This window comes from Schistocerca americana, chromosome 4 (genome assembly GCF_021461395.2).
Source record: "Schistocerca americana isolate TAMUIC-IGC-003095 chromosome 4, iqSchAmer2.1, whole genome shotgun sequence".
Taxonomy (NCBI): Eukaryota; Metazoa; Arthropoda; class Insecta; order Orthoptera; family Acrididae; genus Schistocerca; species Schistocerca americana.
Window position 1 is genome coordinate 389883064 of NC_060122.1, and position 18220 is coordinate 389901283.

Here is an 18220-nt window from a genome sequence, read left to right on the forward strand (position 1 = left end):
AATGTGCTCAAAGGCCACCCAACAACTCTGCTGGCGATTGTAGAGTAACAGTGTAGTTTGGGCATCAGCACATGTAATCGACGACCGAACTGATTACGGGACTGTGTGCCGAATGGTATAAAACTCATGTGTAAACGATTTACGTGCCATATGCATTCATTCCGAGGCTAGTTACAGCTGCACGCCACCGCGGTCTAAATGTGGTGCAACTCCGTAATAATCAAACTCCATCGGATACGAATTCTGTTATCTTGCCTCTTTCAAGATCAAACAACAGTAAGTAGGAGCGTGTAATAGACCGGAAAAGCATCAAGTTGTTCTCCAGCTCTCAGAATGTCTTGGGTCACCGGTCTTTCAGCCAATCGCGACGAGTCTTCCCGATTTCAGCGAATCGCAAGGAATCCGGCAGGTCTTTCCGCAAGGCCAACGCAACACATATATTCCGCGTGCGGCCTAGTGGCACATTCCCGTTTATATCACAGGTGTGGTGGAAGGAGTGGGAGTCAATGGTTGGGGCCCGAGGTGGGGGCATCAGATGAAGCAGCGCTCTCGCTAATCTCAGTCTCGAACAGCTTTACGATAGCTCACGTTCCATGAAGCGGGCGAAAAGCTGAGGGTCCACAGGCGTCGTAGCTGGTGAGTCATTTTTCGACAGAACTAGTGGAATGAGCTGTGTTGTTGTTTTTTGGGTGAGGAGACCAGACAGTGAGGTCATTGGTCCGATCGGATTGGGGAACGACGGGAAAGGAAGTCGGCCGTGCCCTTTCAAACGAACCATCCCGGCATTTGTTGGAGCGATTTAGGGAAATCACGGAAAACCTAATCAGGATGGCCGGACGCGGGATTGAACCGTTGTCCTCCCGAATGCGAGTCCAGTATGCTAACCATTGCGCCACCTCGCTCGGTACATATACTCGCGAAATCCATAGAATAAATTCTTTATTTCTCGTTTTAGCTATTTACTGCTTCTACGGTTCCCACGTTTTGAAAAACGTTCAAATGTGTGTGAAATCTGATGGGACTTAACTGCTAAGGTCATCAGTCCCTAAGCTTACACACTACTTAACCTAAATTATCCTAAGGACAAACACACACACCCATGCCCGAGGGAGGACTCGAACTTCCGCCGGGACCAGCCGCACAGTCCCACGTTTTACGCGGTCTTCCAGGATTTGCTTTTTCCTCTTATTTTTTTCTGGTAATCTTTCAGGACTCATTCATTACAAATGTTCGTTCCATTTTCTCTGCTTTTCGTCTAATGGCGCTTCCACTACACATCTTCAGTTTATTTCTGGTTTCTAAATACCTAACTACTCTTTTAGACCTCCTTTATACCTCATACTCCAGGTATGCATTAATGCTCCTTGTTTACTACATATATTTTACATTTACATAATGATAGAGCAACAGTACTTAGTCTCGCACTCGTATGTTCCTAAATTTTATTTTTTGGATATCAGCAATTTGTTTCACAAATAATACTGAATTATTGCCATTATTTTGTGTATGCCATAAGCGTACATTAAACAAGAAATATGGCGTCTTCTATCAAAGTGATCCTATCGACAATTTGAGCCCATGGTCTTAGTTGGTTGGTTGGTTGGTTTGGGGAAGGAGACCAGACAGCGTGGTCATCGGTCTCATCGGATTAGGGAAGGATTGGGAAGGAAGTCGGCCGTGCCCTTTCAGAGGAACCATCCCGGCATTTGCCTGGAGTGATTTAGAGAAATCACGGAAAACCTAAATCAGGATGGCCGGACGCGGGATTGAACCGTCGTCCTCCCGAATGCCCATGGTCTTAGTTCTCAGCATCAAAATTTTCAGATTATATCGTAAATAATTTTGTTTAGTTCAGTATCTACTATTTAGAAAGTACGAAGACGCGCTGAAAAGTAATGCCTCCGAATTTATTATGTGAAAACTGTTAAAACAAACTAACACCGCCCGAACAGGCCTTGAAGTCCCAAAGCACCGACAGGCCGCCGTGTCGTTCTAACCCCTTCGGTGTCACTGGATGCGGATACGGAGGAGCATGTGGCCAGGACGGCCGCTATACCGACCTTTGTCAGACTTCATGACCGGTGTCGCTGTTTCTCAGTGAAGTAGCTCTTCAACTGGCCTAACAAAGGGCTGAATGCTCCCCGCTTGCCAACAGCACTCGACAGACCAGTACGGTCACCCATCCAAGTGTTAGCCAAGCGCTTAACTTCGGTGACTTGACGGGAATCGCAGCAAGGTTATTGCTGAAAACTGTTAAGATTTTCTAATTGAAACAAACATTATTAACACTCTATATCTTTATTTTTCATATCTACATATTTACAGCCCTCTGCCGCTAGAGGGCTCAGAATTGTGGCGAGTAACGGGGCGGTGTGTAAAGTAACTATGTCGGCGCGTGAGAAACACCGTGCCGTAATCAAGTATTGAATTAATAGAGTTTCAAATTAGAAGCGTTCGTCCACACGTGGAGCACCTTCTCGTTCAGCTTGACAATGACGAACCACAAACGAGCGCTGCGACATCTGCAACAATGCGACGCCTTGTGTTCATTGTCATCGATCTTCCTCCATACAGACTTGGCTCCATCCGATTTTCATCTCTTTCCAAATATTAAAGAACGCCTTCGATGACTTCACTTTGACAGTGATGAAGCAGAGATGTGGTTGTGCCTCCGTCAACAAGTCAAACATTCTACAGTGACGCTATCAACAAAAAGGTCCCTCGTTGGCAGAAATGTGTTCCTCGCAAAGGTGACTACGTTCAGAAATAAATATGTAGACATGAAGAATAAAGATGTAGAATGTTAATAACTTTTGTTTTATTTCAAAAGCTTTTAAAGTTTTCACATAAAAAATTCAGAGGCATCATTTTTCAACACGTCCTTGAATTATATCATCATGAAATTTAATTTTTATTCCGAAAGTGATGAGTTACAGAAGTCCAACGATAGAGTATATTTTTGTTCGTTCTATTTTAGTCAAGTGCTGGTTTAAAGATTTTGTCCTATTATACGACCAATGAAAAATATACCGTCAATACCGTCAATAACTGTTGCAGTGAACAAAACTTTACTGTAAGAAACGTTTCGACTTCTTTCTTGAATTGCGTTTTCTTGCCTATATTTTTCGTATCTGTTGCAAATACAGTATACTAAAAATGGAATTTGCAGGGCATTCTACTTGTTTCCACACGATTGTTTCTCTGTGTCTTATTTTAGGCCTGAATACTCTGCATCCTGTTGCAAATACAGTATGCTAAAAATGGAATTTGCAGGGCATTCTACTTCTTTCCACACGATTGTCTCTCTGTCTTAGCCGGCCGAAGTGGCCGTGCGGTTAAAGGCGCTGCAGTCTGGAACCGCAAGACCGCTACGGTCGCCGGTTCGAATCCTGCCTCGGGCATGGATGTTTGTGATGTCCTTAGGTTAGTTAGGTTTAACTAGTTCTAAGTTCTAGGGGACTAATGACCTCAGCAGTTGAGTCCCATAGTGCTCAGAGCCGTTTGAACCGTTTTTTTCTCTGTCTTATTTTAGGCTTGAATGCTCTGCTTCGTTCCGTAGAAGTTCATATTGTCGACAATAGTTCGCAAGGAGTAGCACACAATTTAGGTGGTTAATCTTAGAAATGTACATTTTTGGTAGGAGACCACGTAACGTACGCGAACTAAAACCGCACAATGCAACAATATGGACACCATTGTCGGTTGATATGTTTTCTAACGCAAGAGCGTTTTAATCACGGACGATGCATTAACTGTGGACATCCCCAAAAGCATTTCTTGCCTCCTTTTGTTCAGAAGAATTTGACACGAACTGCGATCAAGAAATAACAATTTTTTTCCAACCGCTTAGTTTCAATCGGACATAGCATTTACTAAAGTTTATCGCCTAATGGCACAAGAGCATTCACCGCAAAGTTTGCAACATCTCACACGTGCCCCAGCTGTTACATTATAGAGTCTGCTTAGTTTCGCAGTCATGATGTAGTGTTCGCTTTATTGTTTTTCGTGCATCCTTCGTTTCAGGAATTATATTTCTGCTTTCACATCATTTTCACTTTCACCAACGACAGAAAGAAAATAAAAAAGTGATCTTCATCTCACCTTATTCTGGTAGATGATACTGAGAGTGAACGCAAATCGGAAGCGAGCTCACACTTTGTATAAGATTTTGCCCAGCATAGCGGTGAGATGCCAAAAATTGTCCACATAAAACATAATGCTGTTATATATTCAATAGAAGTAATAGCAACCAGAGTAGACTGAACCCATGCAATCTCGTGAGTGTGAGAAAGGTTTTTTTTTTTTTTTTTAGTCTTCCTCCAATCGAGTACACTGCACAGAACGTTCATACAACCACGAGAAACAGTCAGAAAAATCCTTCTTTGGGATGTTGTCCAATAGGCGCGTCATACTGGCTTGAATGGCGATTATGTAGTCAAAGCGTTGAGCCTGAATGTGAATTTCTACACTTTATCGTTTTTGATAGGTTCGTTTTGATAACAAAAAGTCTCGTCATCTGTGTGATATTTTCCAGGATGCCTTTTTGCATTTCAGTCAAGTTGCGGTAGGCGTCTACAAATCGTTGTTTTTGTTCGGGAGTCAAGGTGTGCAAAAGAAAAAAAACTACACCCAAACTGTGATTTTCTTCAAAACATTCTGGAGAGTGCCTTGAACGTTATCACTCCGTTGCGATTTGTGATGCAACAACGTTAACAGACTACGTCCACTGTTTACCACTGCCTAGACACAACTGACTGCTCGAATACACATATTTTATTTACAGTTGTTAGGTCAAGCTGCCATCCTAGTTAAACGAGCTGACGGCACTTACGCGTCTGGCATAAAATAAGTCTCGGAATTTATTGACGGAATTAGATTCTGCAGTTGTTCACAATAGTGTTGGGGAGTGCCTCCGGCGTTTTTTGTTACAGCTTATCTACGTCCTGGAAACACTACTCTTCAAGTTCGTTTTCTACCTAAGAATCGGGAAAATAGATACAGCGGACAGATCCGGTGAGTAGGGGCTGTGCTTAGCGGTTGTCATTTTAATTCTGGCAAAAATTCTCTAACTGCTTACGCCGTGAGAGCGGGAGTGTTTTCATTTTGGAACAGCCAACCCATTGATCGCCACAAATGTAGTTCGATTTTCCTATAGTACCTCACGAAATCATTGTAGCACTTAACTGTACTAATGATGGTTAGTTCTGATACTTTGGAGAACAAATTCATCGTGGGTAGCCTATTCATGTCGAAGAAACAAATCAGTATTGTTTTCACACTGTATCTTAACTGCTTGTCTCTCTTCTGTTGTGGTGTTCAAACAATCTTTCATTGGCTCAGATGTAACATATTTTCGAAACAGAGCGACGACTGCGGAAAAAATTTCCCTAACGTGACATTGTTAGATAGCTTCATGTTTCATAGATAATGTGAACGATTTTTTTGTCGAAAAGGTTTGGAATAAGTAAGTTTACGGAAAACATAAACATGATTAAATTTAACATCTGTGCGGCGCTATTTTTCAGTCTTACCCGTATAACTCATTTGAAAACCATGTGTTTCTTACGGGGGCTACTATTTTTTAAGCAAAAATTCTTTTGTGGAATAGAAGGAGTTATGCAAAAGAAGTGATTTTGAACCAGATTTAAAACTTGTTTTGCTACCTGTCAGACATTTTATGTAATTGAGGAAATGGTCAAAACTCATTATTGAAGCATGTTGAACCCGTTTCTGAGCCAATGACAGCTTTAATAATGGGCAATAAAGAATGCATTTTCTTCTAGTGTCGTACGTACGGCCATCATCACTCCTCATAAATTATGGTGGATTATTTATGATGAATTTCATTTGCGAATATATACTGGGTGTTTGACTGCTATAGGTAGAAAGGAAAAGGACGAGTAAAGAACAATGAAACAAGCAAATAATCATGATAAGCATAGGTGTGGAAACCAGAGATATCACCGATGCGACATGTGCACAGTCAATGTTACAATACTGTTTACGTGAAAGGCAACGTGTGTTTCGAAACAGCGCAAGTAAAGAGTAAATTACGAAGTGATAAACCGCTATCATTTGATTCCAGATACCTAAGTTCTTGGAAATTGCGTTTTGTCGAATGCATCAGTCGTGGCTCGTTAGTACACCATGGTCTCCCAGATATTCCGAGTTCAAGCAGTTTCATTATTTTTTGTTGTTTTGTAGGGTTATTTGGACGCTTTCGTGATTTCCACCTCGGATTGTAGTGTCGACTCCAGGAACGCCTTATCGAGGGTTGTCAACACATTCGGAACATGCCTGGGATTTTTGTGTGTGTGAGGCGTGCTGAAGCCTGCCTTCACATGAACAATGACCATATGAAACACTTGCTGTACTGTGTTTGTTCTCAAGTGACACTCAGCAACATGGATCGGTTGTAAGGTGTTTTGTATTCAGTCATAATGAGTGCTTTCGGGGATGCCATTGGTTTGCGCACCGCTGTTTCTTACGATTACTAGGATAATTTGCTTCTGTCTCGTTTGTACCTTTAACAAACAACCCGTTTATTGTAGAGGTGCAGTTAAAACGCCTAACTCATTGACGAGGTACCTACAACAGGGACTGCGGGTGAACACCACGTATTATTCTTACAGCTCGCTTCGTATAGTAAATCCTTTCTTTCTAAGCGATGAGTTACCTCAGAATATTATTCCTCAAGACATAACTCAACGTTAACACGCCTTTTAGTCATGTCCGCAACTGAAGAGCTGCTGATCGTCTGTTAACAGAGGGTACAGAAACAAATGCTACTCGACGTTAACACGCGGTTCAGTCACGTCCGCAACTACATAACCCCCGAACATGTATAATAAAGATTACGGAAACAAATGCTGCAATGTAGCTGGTAACATGCTTTAAGTAACATGTATATCAGAGGCACCTAGCGATAGAACCCGAGACCACAACCCATACGAAAATGAATTCTAGCAACTTTGTCGTCCCTATTGCCGTTCAGCACCACTGTTATCTCTTCAACTGCGAGAGTTGCTTCGGGTATCAAATATGCTGTATGTTATTGTTGTTGTATGTGTGAGACTGGATTATTTTACTTTTTAGCGACGTATATCTTATGTTGATCATAGCTGATGCTTCAGTGTTATTTGACAGACCAAGGGCTCCAACCCAATCGACTGTCCGCTGCGAAATTGCGCTACAGGAGCACATATAATAGAGTGCGTCAGAGCTTCGGCTTACGGCAGATGCATCCCCATTTTTCATAATCCGTCTCAGGGTTCTCCCACTGTGCTTTGATAGGACTCTGACCGCATAAGGCACAAACGCTTAACTTATTGCACGCAATTAACGAAGACTACAAATAACAAAGACTACGCGCCGCTAAAGACTACAGGAAGTCAGTTTCAGTAAGGTATAAGACGCTACTGACAAAGTAAAAACATATATCAGCAATACAGAATTAGTGTCAGCAGCGCTGTTCAGAAACTGCTACATCCGGTAACAATTGAACAAAGATTCAGCAGGCCCACAGTACGAATGCAAGCAACTGGATTATTAGAACTAATGGTATTAGTTTTTACTGTATATTCACCGTTCTTTTCTATTTGGACCATCTGAAGATGGTTTTACAATGAAATCGAACTAGTTTTCGTGCTTTAATCGTATAAGGAAAAAATTGCTGTCAGGGCAATAAATAAAAAAAAAGATTGTTTCATAAATGATGTTAAGATTGGCGTCCCCTCCTATGAACCCTGTACCATCTGTTGTATCACAAGCTTTATATTCAATGCCATACCCATTACACTGTGTCTGTATCTCACGTACAAATCCCAAAATCGTTGACTCATTGGTCACTTTTGATATATGAGAGCATCATTTGCTAGTCAAAGAACGTTTGCATATCCAATCGGCGCAGATGTTTCTTCTTCTCAGTATTCAGTAAAGCGTATAAGAGTGCCTTGCGAACTTCGTACCGCTGATTTGATTACATGATGAGCGCAATAAGCTGTGGCAGTTAACGCGGGCGGCTTCACGCGCCACAGAGACGGTGGACTGAGGCCTACGAGGAAGACAGGCCGTGGCACTTACGTCACATCACGTGACATCGGAGGTCTTCCCAAATGTGTTTTAGTTTACAACTTATTTTTTGCATGGTGATTATTGGGTCTACACTTTCCGGCCTGACAAGCTCGTATAGTTTTGCTGTAACGTATTCTTAATTGTTAAATATCATGCTCAAAAATCGTTTGACATACGACGCCATCGCTTTAGACTCGATGTCGGTTAGCACCATCCCTCCAATGCTTGCATGAAATACTGCTGTCTTCACAGGCACTCCACACAATTCCCCTTTGCTAAGGTTGACATGATCGTCTTCGCCACCAATGATGGGACGGGGCGAACCGGTGCTGTTTAGTAGGCCTTGGATAAAATATACGTGTTGATAAACTGCATTCTCTGGAACTGACCAATGCTACGTTGACAATTTTCAGCCAAATCCCCCTTAATTTTCCTCGCCACTTCTCGCCAATTTACTGCTATCATTTTTGAAAGGGAAGTTGTCAATGCTATTCCAAGACCCTTGTGTTTACTAACATGACTGGCCCATTAATTGCGAAAATTAGCAAGTCATTTTACATTCAGAAATTTACTTTTGTTTTCACTGACGCTCGCACCTGATGATGCGAAACAATATTTTGCAAATGCCATCTCCAGCTGTATCACATCTGCTTCGTCTCTGATGATTACGCGTACATCGGCTGCGTAGGCACCTACCACGGTCTTTGTTCCTTTAACGGTAATGCCTGTTAGTCTATGTTGTAGCTGTCTCAAGAAAAGTTCCAGTGATGTAACGAACAGAAGCATTGATAAGGGGCTTCCTTGAGTAACGCTCCTTTTTATTTCAATTTGTTTTGTCAGTTGACAATTAACGGAGATTTGTGCAGTAACACCCATTGCATTGTTCTTGATGATGTCGATGGTTTTTGGCAGGAAGCTCATTCGGCGCATTGTCTCTATCAGGTATTTGTGATCGATTTGATCAAATGCCTTGTGGAAGTCTATGAAAAGCAGATTGTTTTTAAAAATGTAGGTTCGTAGGCTTTAGCGACTGGAGTCAATTTCCATAAAATAGATTCGAATATTTTAGGCCAGGCGTTAGCGTGACTGGCACTAATAGCCCCGATGGAACAGCAATTTTACTGCTACCTGCCACACTTTGCTTTCTTTCCACTACGTATTTCAGAGGTTTAAATCTCCGTTACAGATGGATTTGTGAATTTAGTACATCATGTACATGTTGTATTAACTCGCCAGGTTAACCGAGAGCGCTAATTCGATGCCTCCTGGACTCGGGAGGCGCGTCGACCCGGATCGAATCCACACGGCGGATTACCGACGAGGGCCGGTATGCCGGCCAGCTTGGATGTGGTTTTCAGGCGGTTCTCCACATTCCACTAGGTGAATACCGGGCTGGTCTACACGTCCCGCCTCAGTTATACTGCTCGCTGACATTTGAAGAACTTCGCACTATTTGATGGCTTACACTAGAAGCAGACAGTTGGGGTACACTGATTCCATCACGGGGGGTACGGGGTGGCGACAGGAAGGGCATCCGGCCACCCTCCAACACTAACGTCACCAAATTCCATTGTAACAAGGCCGACACCGCGTTGCAGTGGGACAGAGGCTCCAGAAAATGATGACGATGTACATGTCGTATTAATTCACATAAATCCACCTCATGCCGGAGGTTTATACCTCAGACGGTAAGTGGAAATAAAGTAAATTGTGACTGTAAGCAGTAAAGTTTTTCCAATCCACTAGGTGAAATTCTTATGGGTTGCAGGCAGTGTCGTGTTATAAAATGTGCCAACGTTTCGGCCCCTATTGGAAGTGATCTTCATCGGTATATATATTACACATTTCACAATGTCATAAAATTCTTCCGACTTCTAGAGCTTGCGTTCTTGTGAAACTCGTATTACACATCGTGATGAAAGTCATTTGCAATAGTGGTCGAAACGTTTGGCACGTTTTACAACATGTCACGGTTTACAGAACTGTTGAAGCTTTCGTGGCCACTTGCTCATAAACTGCCAGTTGACTTCAGTCTAAGGTTCTTCGGCAGACGTTTGTTTGATGATTTTTCTGACGTTTCGCGAGCACGAGAGGGTGGCATTGTCAAAGCTTCACTCTCTATTGCTGGTGGTGGACTGGAGCCGAGCTCGCAGCTGCAGATTGACAAACATGAGAACAGCTTCAACAAGAAAGAAGAAAACCTCAAGGTGAACGGATCGTGTATTCTCGTGCTGCAGCGAACGACCGTCGCAGGTAGCAAGGAGATAACCGCAGCGGAAATAACCATGGGAAGCCACAGGCGCCGAATTTTGAATATCTTGGGGTATACTCATCATGTTACACTGTAAAATTCATAATTACCCTCTATACATTTACAGAAAATGCAAATGATACTAGTAACTTAAAATACATGTGCGCTCACCTAAACAGGGAGAGTCTGGAACGTGCTCCTTCTAACAGTTGTTTTGTTGATAAATTCGTTGATTAGAGGTTCCAGGTTCAGTTCCCTTGCAAGATCGGAATGCATTTCCAACAATGCTACATGATTTAATCGGTCTTACTTCATGTTGGCACTAGTGTAAGTTTTCAGTCTTCGAAATGCAGAAAACGAACGTCCTGCAGTACTCGTGGATACAGGTATCATTAAAAGAAGTCGCAATAATTTTGGTTCAAATGGCTCTGAGCACTATGGGGCTTAACTTCTGAGGTCATCAGTCCCCCAGAACTAAGAACTACTTAAACATAGCTAAGCTAAGGTAGCACGGTTCCAGACTGAAGCGCCCAGAACCGCTCGGCCACCCCGGCCGGCCGCAATAATTTTACGTACTCTGGTATCATGTTCTTCAGAACTACACATTAGTCATTCTATGTCCTACCTAAGTATTGCACTACACTTTCAAAGCTATCTAGTGTAACACTATGCTGTTTTACCACATCCAACGAAAAATCTCTCTGAAGAGTGTCTTACACAGTCGAAATCGTCACCGTAAAAAGTAGTAACGTAACTACTATTTTCTTTGCCTAATAAAAGCTTTTCTGTTATGACAAGGTGTGACATTGTTTAGGGCGGAAATCTGCTTTTAAAACTGCTTGCTGTTTGATCCACTACCTCAAAAAATAAAATTTGCAACTTTTCTTGAATATCTGATGAATTATGCTTGTCATCACCTCCTAGCTTTAATGGTAATTTTCTAGGGCGTGAAGCGGCAGCGGGGAGACTTAAATTCAATGTATCACACTTTCATTTAGCATGTTCCCAAAGTGATAGCCGGCCGGGGTGGCCGAGCGGTTCTAGATGCTACAGTCTGGAACCGCGCGACCGCTGCGGTCGCAGGTTCGAATCCTGCCTCGGGCATGGATGTGTGTGTTGTCCCTAGGTTAGTTAGGTTTAAGTAGTTCTAAGTTCTAGGGGACTGATGACCTCAGGAGCTAAGTCCCATAGTGCTCAGAGCCATTTGAATTTGAACCCAAAGTGATAAAAATATACTTCTATTTCTGGCTCCTCCTACTGAAGACAAAACAGCATCTATCGAATTTTTTTTACAAGCAAGGCGGAAATTCAATTAAATTTTTTGAAGTACAGCATTAAGGTTTTTTTATTCTTTGGAATACAATAATTAGCATCTTAATATGAAACAGAGTTTCAAATCTTTCCAGACAATTTAGAATCCTTTATATTTTGCACCAGCATCATTTCGTTCATCTTGCGTATCATTAAGAAACTTCAAAAGAACTTCATAATTATTACCTGTGCACAACAGAGACACAACACACATGCACCATCGCGTTGGATAGAACGGTCTTAAACCTTGACCTGCTTCAGTGTCGTGTGACTCTGGAAGCAACTGCTTAAGATTTCCGAATTTTCCTAGCCTCTTGGAAGAGCCACGAATAAATAAATCAAATCTTTGAGAATTAACAGAATATCTGTTAATACTGGAATGCTATTAAATGAGCCAAGCAGTGAATGTAAACAGCTCTGGATTCAATTTCTTTTCTCCCAGACTGTAATCCTTGCAGACAACGCTAATATTTTATTGCGCCGTCATAGCATTGTCCACGAAAATTGACAACTGCTCACAGAAATAGAATATCTCAATAAAATATCATTCACAGACTTAAACAGTGTATCTGAATCAGTTAATGGGAGTTCATAAAGACTATAAAACAATACATGAACAGCAAAATTTTGGTCAGCAGTATGAAAACAGACGTCTGCTCTCTAATTGATATATCGAATGTCTCGTCCAACATTAATGCATATAAATCATATTCTTTTATTTATTGAATCAAAATTCTCTGAAGAGACATGCTTATCAATGTTACAATTTCATTAATTATGTCATGAGACATCCATCTGTAACTAGTCTGATTAAGCCAAAGTTTCAGTCCGGGTACATCCTCGGGACGAAATTTCAGAAGATTGACAAAAGTAGAAGGTACATCAACATGACCACGTAAGGCCAATCCCTGGCAAAGCAAGAACAATATTTCAGTAAAAATTTAACTTAAACGAACAGTAGAGGCCTGCATTTCTTTTGATTTAGAATGACTAACTGATGATAGAATATCTACTCCTTTTTTCCGTAGAATTATTTGTACGAACTGAACACATGTGCAAATTACTATTTCACTGAGATTTGAATCGTTTTAGAGCAGCGGGCCAGTTCTTGAAGCCGTATTTAACGAAGGCATTATAGGAATCCTTCTTCGCAGTAACAGTTTTTGGAGGTAATCTTTTGTTCACACACACAGACCTACAAAAAACAATAAACTCTGTCATCATTTTCGTCAAACTGAATCCATATGCATGTTTTTAACCAACGTTTTGGAAAGTCCTGCCCGTGCGGCTGCCTCTTTCAGCACTGGTATCATTTTCGTGGAATTGCCAAAAATAGCAACAGGGATTTCATTGTCACAAGCTACCGAAGATAGATCACTTTTACTGCTACACGCTGTCAATTGCATAACACCATCACTATCACGATTATCAGACGAAGCCCTTTTGTATGTCACCGTATACTTATCCACTTTAACGATTTTGACACACAAGACATGAAGATATAATTCCAAGTGCAGGTGACATAAGTCAAGCAGAATACAAACTAGAGGTTTATACATTTGACTTCTGACTACTTCGTTGTTCATTCAGTTGTTGAAATCTGGAAATTCAAATTCGTAAGTACTGTCCATTTAGTGAATGTTTTAGCTAGGAGGGGCGGGGCACTCTTGGTAGCAGATGTTCCAGTTCAGTCGTAACGTATTTGGTTGTGTCAAAAGGTTATCTTAAAAGAAACCGCTGATTAAATTCGTATTTCCTAGAATAAACTTTTTCACTGTATCGTACCCAACCGGCTTCATTTCTAGTTATTTAATACAATAATAATAATTAAAGGTTACCGCCTTCGGTTTACGTTATTGACTTAACAAATGGCACTCCCTTAATATTCAGAGATTTTAGAAAACGGTACCTTTCCTTATACGCCAACGCGGATTTTAAATCCCCGAATTCAATTAGACGTTTGTTTTAAGATAATCTTTTTACGGTGGTGTATTACAAAAGCAGCTGTCCATAAATGTAATGAGTGAGTCGATTTTAATTACGGTTGAGACGCAAACCTTTGCAGCGCGGGTTGGGTACGATGAAAACGTACGTAACGTACTGTTGTTGTTGTTGTGGTCTTCAGTCCTGAAACTGATTTGATGCAGCTCTCCATGCTACTTTATCCTGTGCAAGCTTCTTCATCTCCCAGTACTTACTGCATCCTACATCCTTCTGAATCTGCTTAGTGTATTCATCTCTTGGTCTCCCTCCACGATTTTTACCCTCCACGCTGCCCTCCAATGCTACATTTGTGATCCCTTGATGCCTAAGAACATGTCCTACCAACCGGTCCCTTCTTCTTGTCGAGTTGTGCCACAAACTCCTCTTCTCCTCAATTCTGTTCAATACCTCCTCATTAGTTATGTGATCTACACATCTAATCTTCAGCATTCTTCTGTAGCACCACATTTCGTAAGCTTCAATTCTCTTCTTGCCCAAACTATTTATCGTCCATGTTTCACTTCCATACATGGCTACACTCCATACAAATATTTTCAGAAACGACTTCCTGACACTTAAATCTATACTCGATGTTAACAAATTTCTCTTCTTCAGAAACGCTTTCCTTGCCATTGCCAGTCTACGTTTTATATCCTCTCTACTTAGACCATCATCAGGTATTTTGCTCCCCAAATAGCAAAAGTCCTTTACTACTTTAAGTGTCTCATTTCCTAATCTAATTCCCTCAGCATCACCCGACTTGATTCGACTACATTCCATTATCCTCGTTTTACTTTTGTTGATGTTCATCTTATATCCTCCTTCCAAGTCCTTTGCTGTCTCTGACAGAATTACAATGTCATCGGGTAACCTCAAAATTTTTATTTCTTCTCCATGGATTTTAATACCTACTCCGCATTTTTCTTTTGTTTCCTTTACTGCTTGCTCAATATACAGATTGAATAACATCGGGGAGAGGCTACAACCTTGTCTCACTCTCTTCCCAACCACAGCTTCCCTTTCATGTCCCTCGACTCTTATAACTGCCATCTGCTTTCTGTACGAACTGTAAATAGCCTTTCGCTCCCTGTATTTTACCCGTGCCACCTTTAGATTTTGAAAGACAGTATTCCAGTCAACAATGTCAAAAGCTTTCTCTAAGTCTACAAATGCTAGAAACGTAGGTTTGCCTTTCCTTAATCTTTCTTCTAAGATAAGTCGTAAGTTCAATAATGCCTCACGTGTTCTAATATTTTTACGGAATCCAAACTGATCTTCCCCGAGGTCGGTTTCTACCAGTTTTTCCATTCGTCTGTAAAGAATTCGTGTTAGTATTTTGCAGCTGTGACTCATTAAACTGATAGTTAGGTAATTTTCACATCTGTCAACACCTGCTTTGGGATTGGAATTATTATATTCTTCTTGAAGTCTGAGCGTATTTCGCCTGTCTCATACGTCTTGCTCACCAGATGGTAGAGTTTGTCAGGACTGGCTCTCCCAAGGCCGTCAGTAGTTCTAATGGAATGTTGTCTACTCCCGAGGCCTTGTTTCGACTCCGGTCTTTCAGTGCTCTGTCAAAGACGAAAACCTTTGCAGTGCCGGTTGGGTACTATGAAAACGTATGTAACGTACAGAAAAAAATAATACTACAATTTTCAATGAGGTATGCTGTGCATACCCACTGAAATTCTGGGGTCTGCTTGAGCGACCGAGCATATCCGTAGTCGGCGCCTATGTGGAAGGTCCTAGGATGTTGGCACGCCAGGCACATGTAACCTGGGATCGCGAGCTTCACTCCAGTCCACCGACAGCAAGGGAGGGGGGGGGGGAGGGGGGGGGAGGGAACGAAACTTTGATAGTCTGAAAAATCATCAGGCAAAAGTCGGACGAAGGATCCGAGACAGAAGACGACTGGCAATTTGATAACGCGGCCTAAAATCCAGAAGTATTTTATAGATACTTATAATGGAAATCTATTTGTTACGAACTGTTTTTAAACTTAATTAAAAAGAGCACATGAAAAGCTATTTCACTTTAAAACAAGTCAGTCGGCTTACTGAAATGTAACCAGATAATGAGTAAACTGGTGGTTGCAGTAGTGCTGATAAATTGCTCGATAACCATAGTTGGAGTCACGAACGATGGCGGTCGACTTCAGGCTTGTTCTGTGCAACTACGTCACGTATTCTCCGACAGCCAATGAGCGTTCAGTAGTGAGCTCTCTGCTGTAAATGCTGTAGCTAATGCGAGCATTAAACGTGACCGTTGCGAGTTCTTTAGGGAATTTCGATTCAGTTTGTTTCGAGTTCCGATCGCTGATTGTGGTAGTAATTGATAAATTCTGCATAAGCAGGCGAGAGACAATTTTAAGGATATAAGCGTTCTTCGGGCAAAAAGCACTCACATGCGCGTTCCGTAACTGCCGCTTGAAATCGTCGACAATGCAGTCCGTGCCTCGACGTGCGAGTACCGCCACCGTTTGTGATAATTTACTACACCAAATTACAACTGATCGTTGAGAACTTTTATTCCTGCTTGTAATTTGAGGTAATCGCCTCTCAATTGTCGTATAATTATGTTTCCCATTCAATGCAGAACATTTACACAGCAATCATCAACTTATGACTTCATAGAGTAAAACACAGCTCCAGAAATCAACTGTGCAATTTCTCTGCTCGTCCCATGTACAAGTTCTGCATCTACATCCACATTTATACTGCGCAAGCCACCCAACGGTCTGTGGCGGAGGGCACTTTACGTGCCACTGTCATTACCTCCCTTTCCTGTTCCAGCCGCGTATGGTTCGCGGGAAGAACGACTGCCGGTAAGCCTGCGTGCGCGCTCGAATCTCTCTAATTTTATATTCGTGATCTCCTCGGGAGGTATAAGTAGGGGGAAGCAATACATTCGATACCTCATCCAGAAACGCACCCCCTCGAAACCTGGACAGCAAGCTACACCGCGATGCAGAGCGCCTCTCTTGCAGAGTCTGCCACATGAGTTTGCTAAACATCTCCGTAACGCTATCACGCTTACCAAATAACCCTGTGACGAAACGCGCCGCTCTTCCTCGGATCTTCTCTATCTCCTCTGTCAACCAGACCTGGTACGGATCCCACACTGATGAGAAATACTCAAGTATAGGTCGAAAGAGTGTTTTGTAAGCCACATCCTTTGTTGATGGACTACATTTTCTAAGGACTCTCCCAATGAATCTCAACCTGGCACCCGCCTTACCAACAATTAATTTTATACGATCATTCCACTTCAAATCGTTCCGTACGCATACTCCCAGATATTTTACAGAAGTAACTGCTGCTAGCGTTTGTTCCGCTATCATATAATCATACAATAAAGGATCCTTCTTTCTATGTATTCGCAATACACTACATTTGTCTATGTTAAGAGTCAGTTGCCACTCCCTGCACCAACTGCCTATCCGCTGCAGATCTTCCTGCATTTCGCTGCAATTTTCTAATGCTGCAACTTCACTGTATACTACAGCATCATCCGCAAAAAGCCGCATGGATATCCCGACACTATCTACTAGATCATTTATATATATTGTGAAAAGCAATGGTCCCATAACACTCCCCTGTGGCACGTCAGAGGTTACTTTAACGTCTGAATACGTCTCTCCATTGAGAACAACATGCTGTGTTCTGTTTACTAAAAACTCTTCAATCCAGCCACACAGCCGTCCATGAACCTGTGGCCAAAAGGAGCAAAAAGCATGATATGGGCGTGTAGCCGGAAATATCTACCAAAGGAGGTACACCCACTTGAAGACAGAGATAGGAGATCTTTGACGATCACCCCGGTAACAGCACCAGACATGTGGGCCGCCAGCATGGGGTCAACCAGACGACCGTATGGAACATTCTCTACGACAGCTGCAGCTAGCTATTGGTATCACTTACAACGCGTGAAGGCCTTATTACCTACGGACTTGCCTCTGCGGCAAAGGTTTTGTTACTGGTTCGTTGCACAAGCCACCACAGTGCTAGGACATCTGTTATCCATTCTATTTACAGATGAAGCTACCTTTACGAATTGCGTAATCGTCAACATTCACAATAACCAACTGCGAGCTGTAGTATGACGGCAGCGAACCTTCAACATCAGTTCAGCCCCAATTATTGGCGATACCTGGAAGATGCGTCTTTCGTGGTGCGAGGGTACATGATGGTACTCCACCTCACTGCTGTCTTGAGTATGGAGTTAAAACACTAGCACAAACTGAACATTCCCACTTGCTAGTGTGTTCTGATATGAGTTTTCAATTCAGAAATATCGTTTATATCAACCTGCATGTTGATGTACCTCCATTGGACACGTTTCCGCCAGTATGTCCATATGACAATTTTCGCTCTCATTTAGTAAAACCACCATTTATATTTGTGGACATGTTAGACATGATGCGACTTCTGTCACTTATGATGTGTTGTTCATAGAGTGTACAAAAAGTTTCAGATGTATTTTCATTCATGCCAACTTGTCGTTTGGACACGGAAATAGTAGACACGGAACAGTGTCTTGTGTTTTATTACCTGTTAACGTTTCCAATCATAGAGATAACTGAGATGTACTTTGAAAGAACGT

At 42.0% G+C, this 18220-nt stretch overlaps 1 protein-coding gene across 1 annotated transcript in view; it reads left to right on the forward strand.

Moving 5' to 3' along the window:
• The first annotated feature begins 572 nt into the window (after positions 1 to 572).
• The window catches only part of LOC124613692 (proton-coupled amino acid transporter-like protein CG1139), a 123708-nt gene continuing 106060 nt past the window's right edge, over positions 573 to 18220 (forward strand). Inside the window, exon 1 of the mRNA XM_047142410.1 lies at positions 573 to 636. The gene's annotated coding sequence lies outside the window, so the exon portion shown is untranslated. The remainder of the gene's footprint in view (positions 637 to 18220) is intronic.